The sequence below is a fragment of the Empidonax traillii genome, unplaced genomic scaffold (assembly GCF_003031625.1).
Source record: "Empidonax traillii isolate 1590-97213 ecotype Southwest subspecies unplaced genomic scaffold, ASM303162v1 scaffold789:size291746, whole genome shotgun sequence".
NCBI lineage: Eukaryota > Metazoa > Chordata > Aves > Passeriformes > Tyrannidae > Empidonax > Empidonax traillii.
Window position 1 is genome coordinate 167,287 of NW_020955982.1, and position 10,160 is coordinate 177,446.

A 10,160-nucleotide genomic window follows, 5' to 3' on the forward strand; every position below is an offset into this window, starting at 1 on the left:
TACCTAATCGGAGCCTCCCGAACTCAGCCAGGGTTGGACGTAAAATAAAGGCGTGTGGTTGCTTTGCTTTGCTTGAACACATACCATCTTTTTTCAAAAAGGAGTAATTCACAGGAAATTATACCCATCCCTGCACAAGAAGGACTTGCAGAATTTGTGAAGTGCTCAATATTTTTTATGAAGTGTTCCTAACCTCTTTTTCTGTGAAGAAAAGCTTGGCAGGGGAGCAGCTTACCTGCTCATAAATTAGCAGGCAAATTAAAGAGGATGTACAGCCTTTTTTTTTTTTTTTTTCACTACACTTAACCCAGCTCATGCTCCTAAATATTTGGGGGTGGGAGTGCTGCAGTGGAGATCCTGAAGGAGAGATTTGGGCCAAGCAGCACATCTGGCTGTGCCCGCCTGGCCACCATCGTCCCTTCCCTGCCTGTGTTTCCAACAGGGAAAGGAGCAGCACTGCTGCTGAAGTGCTGACTGAGGGAGCCCAGGAGCATGAACAAAGGGCAGGATTGCTTGATATGTGGTCTGGATCCTATATTTTTCCCCTGGCTTTTGCTCCCAGGCTCCGTGACCCTTGGCCAGGCCTGGCTTTGGCAGCCTTTGTCCTTCTAACTTTGGGTGGCTGCGGGCACTGCCCGCTGCAAACTCTGTTAACTGGCATTTTAGCCTCTCATTAAAAAGGAGGAGGAGGCTGGGAAAAGGAACCTCAATTAAGTGAGGTGAAAGTTAAAACATCAAGAAAAGCTTTTAATTGAAGTGCCAGCCCTGCAGGGAAATGCAAAGGCAAGTCGCTTGTTTGGCAGTTTTACAGATGGTGATAATGTCACACTCTTTGGAGAAAGGAGAGGGAGAACGGGGAGCTGGGGTGGTCAGGAGCTTTGAAGAAGTAGGACATGTACAAAAGGGATGGGAGGGAGGCCAGAAAGCCCTGCTGCAGGTTGGCTGTCCCTGGCATCCAGCACCTCCATCCCTGGGGTGCAGGGGTGCTCCTCGGAGCCTCCCACCCCAGCCAGCACACAGGGAAACCCCATTTACCCCACTGAGTGTGTGCTGCTCCCCAGGCTGGGGAAAAGTTTCCTATAATTAACTCAAAATGTTATGGAAAAGTTCAGTTTCCTATCCATCATATGCTGTGTGGGAGCCCCATGTCCAGTTTGCTGTGCCTGCCTGGATGGCACCCTGACAGCAGGGACCCCAGGGAGCAGGACCTTGAAGCTCTTCCCTTCCCTGTTTTCATTTGACTTTTTTAACTTCTCCTCTTTCCTCTCTTTCCCAATTCTATCTGCATTTTGTTGTTCCCTGTCCTGTCCCTGGGGGCTGCCCTGAGTGAGGAGACAGTTTTGTATAGAAATATCATTCGTGTCTCCAGTTTTGTGACCTGGAGGAACAATCAAAGGAAGGTTTGAGCCCTCCCTCTACATCCTTAAAGAAACCACCCCAAAAGCTTCTTCCCTTTGCAGACGGGGTGGGAACAACATCTCTGGCTTTTGGTGAGCTCAGATTTTTGCCTGCAAGGTTTCCCTGTTATGATAATTCCTGGTGGGCTCTCAGCTTTCCCTCTCTGACATCCCGAATCCCTGATGACCAGTTATGCTCTGCAGGAGCAGGGCCCCTCCAGCAGTGTGAGGTACAGCTCAACCCCAGCCTGGAGAACAGAAATACTCCCAGAGGGAAGAGCTACAGCCCTGAAGGTCCTGGAGCTCCTGAGAGTCCTCCAGCTTTTATCTCGGCCCCAAGTGCTGGGAAGCACCAGCGGCTGCTCCAGTCAGAAAGAGATTTCTCTGAAGGGCACCTTGCAGAGAGGAGGAGGAAACCTCAGAGCTGCTGGAATGGGGAGGGATGGTCCCTTTGGCAGTGCCTGTGCCCAGGGCTGAGTTTTCATTCATGTCCTGGAGAGTATTTGCAGGCAGGAGCATAATAAACCCAGGATGTTTCACCAATCTGATCCTGCCCCGAGAACCACGAGATCGGTGAAGATTTGTGAGGAATACACTGAAATCACAGGAATCTCAGGGCAGGTTGGGAGCCAATCCCATGCCGGATTAGTGGCAAGTCAGATTTTAAGTCATCTTTTCCAGGTTTCATGCTCATCAAATCAAGGGAGGAGACCTTCACATCTGCCCAGAACTGACCAGTCTGGCCCAGATCTCCAGCTCTGGCTGGCAGACATTTACAGTGAGATGCTGAGGAACAACCTGCAGCTGGGGAGTTATTAGCAACAATTACTCCTTGAGCAGTTTGGAACAAGGAACAAACCTGAGAAACTTCAGCACTTGTTGGCTGATCACAGGGATAATGAAGAGAAAGAGCTCAGTGCCTGAATTATTTGTGATGAGTTAATTATGCTTGGAAAAGGATGATGGAAGATAGAACAGCAGTCAAATTCTCTGCCTTTTCCCACCTACGCAGTTTTCTCAGATCCACTCAAAATTAATGTGGAGTTCAGTATCAGACCCTCTCAAGTGCTGAGTGACTCTGAGCCTGAACACTTTTTGATTTACTACTCTGTCCACTGCCTTGTTTGTTTGGATCTCTCCAAGATGTAAATCTGGTGAGAAGTGAAAGCCTTTGATAATCCAAGGTCTTGCTTCTGCAGGGGAGGTGCCAACCCTCCCTAGATGACCCTGAACACTTGGAGATAGGACAGAGCTTCCACCTTTTAGGACCAGCCTAGAAATAATGGGGTCATACAAAGCCAGAAAGCAAAATGCAAAGACCAGGAGATGGTGGGAGAGGAAGAGGAGGCACAAAGACCAGAAGCTGAGAGCTCCTGAGGACATCTGGGCTTGGGAGACACGAGGCCAGGAGGAATCTCTCTCAGCAGAGCTGGGCTGGGTGATCCTCCCCACAGCCCTGGGCAGGTTTGTCCTTGCTCAGCCCCTCGAGGTTAATGCTGGGGGAAGGTTCTTCCCAGGTACTTGCAAGATTTACACAGCTCCAATTTTCCACCCCACTAAAAACGGCAGATCTCCCAGGAAAGATGCTTTCCCATGAGACTTCCCACGGAATCTTGCATGTCCCAGGGGGCTGCAGAGCACCCAGCAAGCTCTGGGGGGTGTAGGCTGAGCTAAATCCAGAAGCACACAAGGTATTCTCCATGAGAAGTGCATTACCTGCTCCTGTGCACACGGCAGCTACTGTTGGAGAGGTGGTGAAAACCCTGCTGGGATCAGCACACCTTTAATTAATGGCAATTTTGCAGAAAATACTGTGTCCAAAATGACCCTGTGACGAATTGAGCGTGCTCTCTCACTCTGTTTTCTTTAATCACAGGCATCAGGATTTATTGAGACATCCAGGCTGTTTTCTGAGCTTTAGGAGGCTCTTTTTACTACAAATCCATGGATTTTTATGCATTTGGTAATGGATTTCTGATGGAATTCTGAAGCTGGAGAGAAGCCACCAGCGGGGACTCTTCAGGGCACCTCTCTCGCCACCTAAAGAAGAAAAAAAAATGGAGAGGGAAAAACTTAATGAAAAAATATATTTGTATAAACAATCAATGAAGATCGTGTTTGTGTGTTAAACAACCACCTTGAAATTGGTCTGTCTCAAAGGACTGAGCAATTGCAGACTACCTTAGCATGAATGATTTATGACATTCATGAACTTGGCAACTGCATCAGTTTTCCTAAACCTGGCAGCAAACACCACCTGCATATTAAGTGAAGATTTATGATTTATAAAACTCACCTCATTATGCAGAGGAACATGAATTGTCTTATGTGTGCAGTCTATAACTCCTGGGACAGATGAAAAGGCAGCTATGACACACAATTTATGTGTTCTTGCAGCTGAGGTTGGTGAGGGAAAAGCAGGGAGAGTAACTGGGGCTTTGAGCTGGGTGCCTTCAAAGCTGTCCACGTCCCTCTCCCTCCCCCCAGAATGCTGCCGTGGCTAAAATTGCCTGTTCTCTTGGAGGAATTAAAAAAAAAAAAAAAAAAAGAAAGAAAACAACCTTGCAAAGATTAATGGTGGAGGTCATTTGAATCAATACACCAAACTGTGCCCTCCCTCCAAAACCACAGGGATAGGAAGCACCCGAGATGCCTCCGTGGAAATCACACGCCTGGTGTGGAGCTCACCGCTCGTATTTTTCCCCAGCTTGTCCTTTTCTGATCTTTCTCACCCAAGGACACAGAGTCCTGGCTTCGGGGAGTGAAGGGTTTTGTTCTGGGAGAGGCCAGCATGTGTCTCACGGCCCCCAGAGAGGAGCCAGGCGACAAAGAGGGTGCAGCTGGATCCCCTCACCGCGGGTCAGAGAGGCTGGGAAGGCTGTCGGAAAGGCAGGGCTGATGGACTGAAGCACGAGTGACATGATCCGAGGAGAAAACACCCCAGGGCAGAATTTACCCCGATCAACCACATGAGTTTGAGTGAATCGTGGTTTGTGTGTCCTCGTTTTCCTCAGTTGCTTTAAAAATGCACCCAGCGAGCAGACTGGTGCGGTTGGTCGGCAGCGCTGCTGGGGGCTGTCAGAGGGCGCTGGAGCTCTCTGGTTGCTGCCGAGAGCTGGAAAAGCCACAGCCTGCATGCCCAGGGCACCACAGGACACAGACAGCTCCTCCTTCGCTGCCCTGCCTCGAGTGGGGCTCCCACAGACTGGCCAGGGCTGTCTGTGCTGTCCCTGTGCTTGTGCAGTGGGTGCTGCAGCAGGGCTGGCAGGGCAGGGACGTGGTTGCTCAGGGGCAGGATGGGATGCCCACTGCCCCCACCAACCCCAGGCTGCTCCTGGACACGGCTGGAGGGTCACAGGCACGACACGAGTGCAGTGGGGACTCCAGGCTCCCCCACAGTAGGGCAGCCACGTGTGGGTAGGTGATCCTGCCAGGCACCACCTGCCCCACATCCTCAGCACAGCCTCCTCCTCCTGAAGGAGGGGAGGTGATCTGGGAGCAGCAGTTCAGAGCACCTGAGCTGCCCCTCAGCCCTGAGCCAGGTGCTAATTACACCCAGGGGTTTTGGCCTCTCCTGCAGGAGAAAAACACCTGCCAGGACTTTGGGTCCCTAATTGGCTGCAGCGCTACTTAAACCAAATGAAGCTGCTTCCCTCCCTGGCCTGGCTGCCTGTGCCCACCCTGGGCTGCTGTTGGCAGTGCAGGGAAATGGCTTGTGGAAGGGCAAAGTGGATCCAGCAATCCCAGTTCCCACAGCCAAGCACCCCCAGGTAAGCAGGGACTGCAGGAGCTCCCAGAAATGAAGCTGTGGAGATATTGGATGTGTTCCTCTTCAGCAATAAAGGGGTTGGCTTGTGCCAAACGTGGCTGTAGTGTGGCTTGGTCAAGTGGAAAAGTTCAGCTGGAGGTGAGGAGCTGGGGCTGGAGGCACTCAGGATGTTTCTCCTGCTGCTCTTTGGGGGGACACAATTCACTGTTTATTTTCTGCAGTAAAAGCCTTCACTGAAGCTTTTCAAAATATATCTTGGTGCTGCTGGAGGGGAGGGAGTCAGGAACGTGAATGATTTTATGTTTTCCTCCCTCATTGTTTTACTGCCAAGGTAGCAGAGAAGGAGAATTTCTTCTGTCTGAGCACAACCCGGGAATTCTTCTCCTCCAAATGTTCTCCCTTTGTTCCTGCCTGTCTCATGAGGCTGGTTTCAAAATGCAATTATTGTAACTGTACATATTAAATAAATCACGGGCTCTACCTGGGCCGGATGTGTTGGCAGCAGCTGATCCAACAGGAGCTTCCTGGCACGGGCTCTGCCAGGCAGGGAAGAGCCTTTCTCTCCTGGCCCTGCCTTCAGACAGGGAGCACAAAGCAAAGTGTGTGCACAGAGGAGCTGCCGAGGCTCCCGGCGCTGCAGCTCACAAAGGGAAGGGCAGGAACGTAGGAAATAACAAAGGGAACAGCAGGTACGTGATTTATATTGTTCCCAGAACAAAAAGCTGCATTCTTGCTCAGAAGACAAAGGCGCTGGCTGGGGAGTTCTGCATCCTCCAGGCTGCCTCGGGAATGGGGAACATGGTGGTTCTTGCTGGGTGGAAACTTGGAGAGCAGATTAAACCAGCACAGGTCAAAGGATAGCAGGCAACAGGCACTGCAAGCAACCAGCTCAGAGGGGATTAACGGTGTGGTAAGACACCCTCGTGATGGCCTGGAAGGAGGAGCGAGCACAGAGCACTCAGCTTCCCACAGCTGTACCTGTGGTGGTGATCCTGCAAATGCCAGAGAGGGCAGAAAGGGTGGGGAGGGCAGGAGGCCAGCAGTGAGGGATTGATTAGTGCCAGCAGAGGCACGTGTGTCAGAGGGCAGTGATCCTTCCAAAGCCACTGGTAAGGGAAAAATTAGGGAAGCAGAAAGAGGGACACGTTTGGGTCCCGTGCTGGGATGGTGCAGGTTATGTGAGACACCAGGCCAGAGCCCAGGGCTGGTGTGTGCTGGAAAATGCCACTGTGAGCCAGGGAAAGTGGATGAATCCAGCCCTGCTGGGCAAAGGGGAGACTTGTGCCAATGCACATCAAGGTGTACCCCCAAAGTAGGGGTCCCCAGGGCCCCCCCCGTCTGCCAGGTTGGCTGGCTCAGCCCTGGCAGCCTTCCCACAGCTTGGCTCTGGGTGACCTTTGAGCCAGCCCATCCTCTTAGCAGGGCTGAGATCAGCCTTCAGAGCCTTCCCAAAACCAGGCTTTGTACCTCAGCTGCTTCAGATCAGGGTCAAAAAAAACATCTGCAGAGTGCAGCAATTGGAAGTTTTCATTTGTAGTGCACTAATTGCCCTCATTATTGTGGCTCCTGGAGGCACCTGGGATCCTTGTTATGGCAGCTGGAGTTGTGTAGGGGTCAGGTGTGGTTTGGTGTCCCTCCAGCCAGCTGCATCCTTGGCTGAGGGACAGGTCTCTGCCACCTGCCCTGTAGGAAGAAGGTCTGGTGAGCTCTGGCAGACTGGCAGGCAGCCCTCACAACTGCCTGCTTGCTGCTTCTGGGCCGCTTTCTGATTTATTTTGTTCCTCTACAGGCTGATGCTTGTTGCCAGCCCCGCTGGAATCACGGGGGTGAAACCAGGCAAGCCTGGGAGGATGCTGTGGGGTTGCCAGCTCTGTGTTGAATGCCCACCCCAAACCCTCCTGTTCCTGCTGCGATCCCCCCTGAGATGATTACCTGGCCAAGCATCTGAGTGGTGGTTCATTACAACACTGGTGCATATGAGCTGTTAAACACCCGAGTCAAACAGCTGCACCCTTCCCACCCCTGCAGTGGGTTTATCTTTGCCCTGCCCACTGCAGCCCCCCTCCCCAGCCAGCCCTTCAGTAAGCATTTGAGGACAACCCTGGTTCCAGCAGGGCTCTCCCCTCCTGCACAGAGCATGGAGGGCTCTGTGATCCAGCCTGACTCAGGGAGCAGACTGATGTCGTGCTGTGTTTGATCCAGCACTGCTTTTTCCATTAGACTCCCCTTCAGTGAGCAGGAAAGCAGCTCAAGTGTGGCTGTTTTGGCAGCTGCCTTGACGAGCCTTTTCACACCCAGTCACCTAAAATCACACTGTGATGGCTCAGGGTAACCCCAATGCTCCTGGGAGCCAGAGAGCAGGAGCTGCCCTCAAATCCCTGCCCGTGGGGAGCAGTGAAGGTGGAGGAGTTAATGTGGAGCTCCCCGCAGGCCTTGTCACGCTGCCGGCAGCCCCGGATCATCAGATGCCTCTGATGTGCTTCTTCCACTGAAAACTGTGGAACTCCTTGCAATTTTGTCATTTGCAGTGACATCCTTCTGAGACAGATGCCTATGGAGCTGACAAATGCAGCCAAGTGGTTTGAGGCTTTGTAGGAAAGGATTTACAGCCCCACTCTGCTCACGCAGTCCAGTAAATGCTCTGGTGTGGATCCCTGTGGGAGTGGGGACAGGACACCCCTGTGGAACCCTGCCTTTGCACCTGCCAAAGGGCTGCCCTTTTGGCTGTATTTACACAGCCAAAGGGCTGGCAGAGCAGCCCCTGCAGTGCTGCAAAGCAGCCCTGAGTCTGCAACAGTTCACGGGGAGTAAAATTAATTGAGCCCCCCCAGGGCAGCTCCTCTGCTGGTGTCACTGTGCCTGTGCCCTGCTGCAGGTGGCTGGTGCCTGTCCTTGCTGTGGATTGTCCCAGAGGAACCTCACTGCCTTGCCCTGCCATCCATTCTCTGGGTCACCAGAGGTGGCCAGGGGAAGCTCTGGAGCTCTTGCAGGGGGTGCTCTGATGTCAGCCCACTGCCAGCACGGGGGGCACAACGTGGGGAGCACGGGGCAGGTTGGTCCTGAGAGATCAGTGTGTGTGGGAAGAGGAGGAGAGCAGAGGACACTGCAAGTGGTGCAGTTGGGGGCAACAAGTGAGGGCTATGTGAAGTCCAAAGCTGTAGCTCTTGGTGAGCAGAAGGTGAGCTGCTTGCACTGCAGCAGTGCAGGCTGGAGTTGTGTGCTGGCCTTTACTGGGGTGTCCAGAGGGACCTGCTGCCTGCAAGGTGGACACACAGGTGCTGACACCCAGAGTCAGCCAGACCCCAGGGTGCTGTGCCCAGGGCACTGCAGGTCACCTCTGACTTAGAAACAGCCACGGGGGGGATTTTGTGACCTCCAGAGCAGGACCTTTTGTTTTTTTTTCCTCCTCTTTTTACCATGTCTGCAGAGTCTGATGAAATATTTGCCTGTTGCTCTGCTGGCAGCTGAGCTGCTCCTGTCCTGAGGGACACTCACCCTGCTCCCCTCGGAAGGGACGAGCAGAGCACCCAGTGCTCGGGTCGCTGCCTCGCCGGGATGCGGGAGCTGTTAGTGAGGGGATGAAGCCGTCACTCCCCGGGCTGGGGCTCAGAGGAGCCGGGAAGCAGCGCAAGCACGGCCGGCTGCTGCCCCTGCCTGGCGAGGGGAGAGCCTGGCACCGGCACTGGCACCTCCCACCCCGCGGGATCGGGGCTGCCCGGCCGGGACTCGTATTTACACAAGCAGAGGTGGGATGAGGTCAGGCCGGGGTGAGCCGTGAGGTCACGACAGAGCGCTGGTCCTGCCCGGGTACAGCAGCTGGGACTGCCCCCCTGGGACGGAGCTGCTCGGGTAGCACAGGCAGGGACATCCCCAGGGTGCTGGGCACAGTTCTGGTGTCCCCGACATGAGAAGGACATGGAGCTGCTGGAGCAAACCCAGAGGAGGCCGTGGAGGTGCTGAGGGGACTGGAGGGACTCCCCTGTGGGGACAGGCTGGGACAGCTGGGGCTGCTCAGCCCGGAGGGGAGAAGGGTGTGTGGAGACCTCACAGCACCTTCCAGGGGTTGAAGGGGCTCCAGGGAAGCTGGAGAGGGACTGTTCATCAGGAACTGGAGTGACAGGACAAGGGGCAGTGGGGACAAACTGAAAGAGGGGAAACTTAGGTTAGACATTAGGAATAAATTCTCTTCTGTGAGGGTGGTGAGACACTGGCACAGGCTGCCCAGGGAGGCTGCAGATGTGCCAACACTGGAAGTGTCCAAGGCCAGGCTGGACGGGGCTTGGAGCAACCTGGGCTGGTGGAAGGTGTCCCTGCCATGGCAGGGGTGGCACTGGATGGTCTAAGGTCTATTTGAACCCTGTTAACATTCTATGATTCCCTGTCCTGGCAACCCGGAGCCAGCCCAGGGGCACATCCACACCCGAGCACAGGGGAACCTGCAGCCCCCTCAGGTGTGGGGTGGGAGGATGAGCTCCATGTGGGAGTCCCTGACAGAGCCAGAGGCAGCCAGCTGTGTGAAACTGGGAGCAGCTGGAGCACCAGAGCTGTGTTCCAGCTGTTTGGTTTCCAGCTGTTAGGCTGAATGTGCCTCTGGGAAAAGGGCATTAAAGCAGCACAGCTGGGGTGGAGACAAAGATGTGCTCAGTCAGAGAGTGCCAAACAGGCACAGCTCTGCTTCTGCTGTGCCTCTGGCATTGCCAGGAGCTGGGTGAGGGCTCAGCCCTGCCCTGCAGGGAAAGACCTCACAAAGGCACTTGACCAACACTCCTGAGCCCCTGGGAGTCTTTACAGCCAAAGCACAGAATCATTGAGGTTGGAAGAGACTTTGGAGATTATCCAGTCCAACCACGAACTCAGGACCCAGACCTTGAACACCTCCAGGGATGGTGACTGCACCCCCTCCCTGGGCAGCCCCTTCCAGGGCCTGACCAACCTGAATTGGGAGAAATTCTTCCCAATAGCTAACCTGAATCTCCTCTCAGTTTAAGGCCATT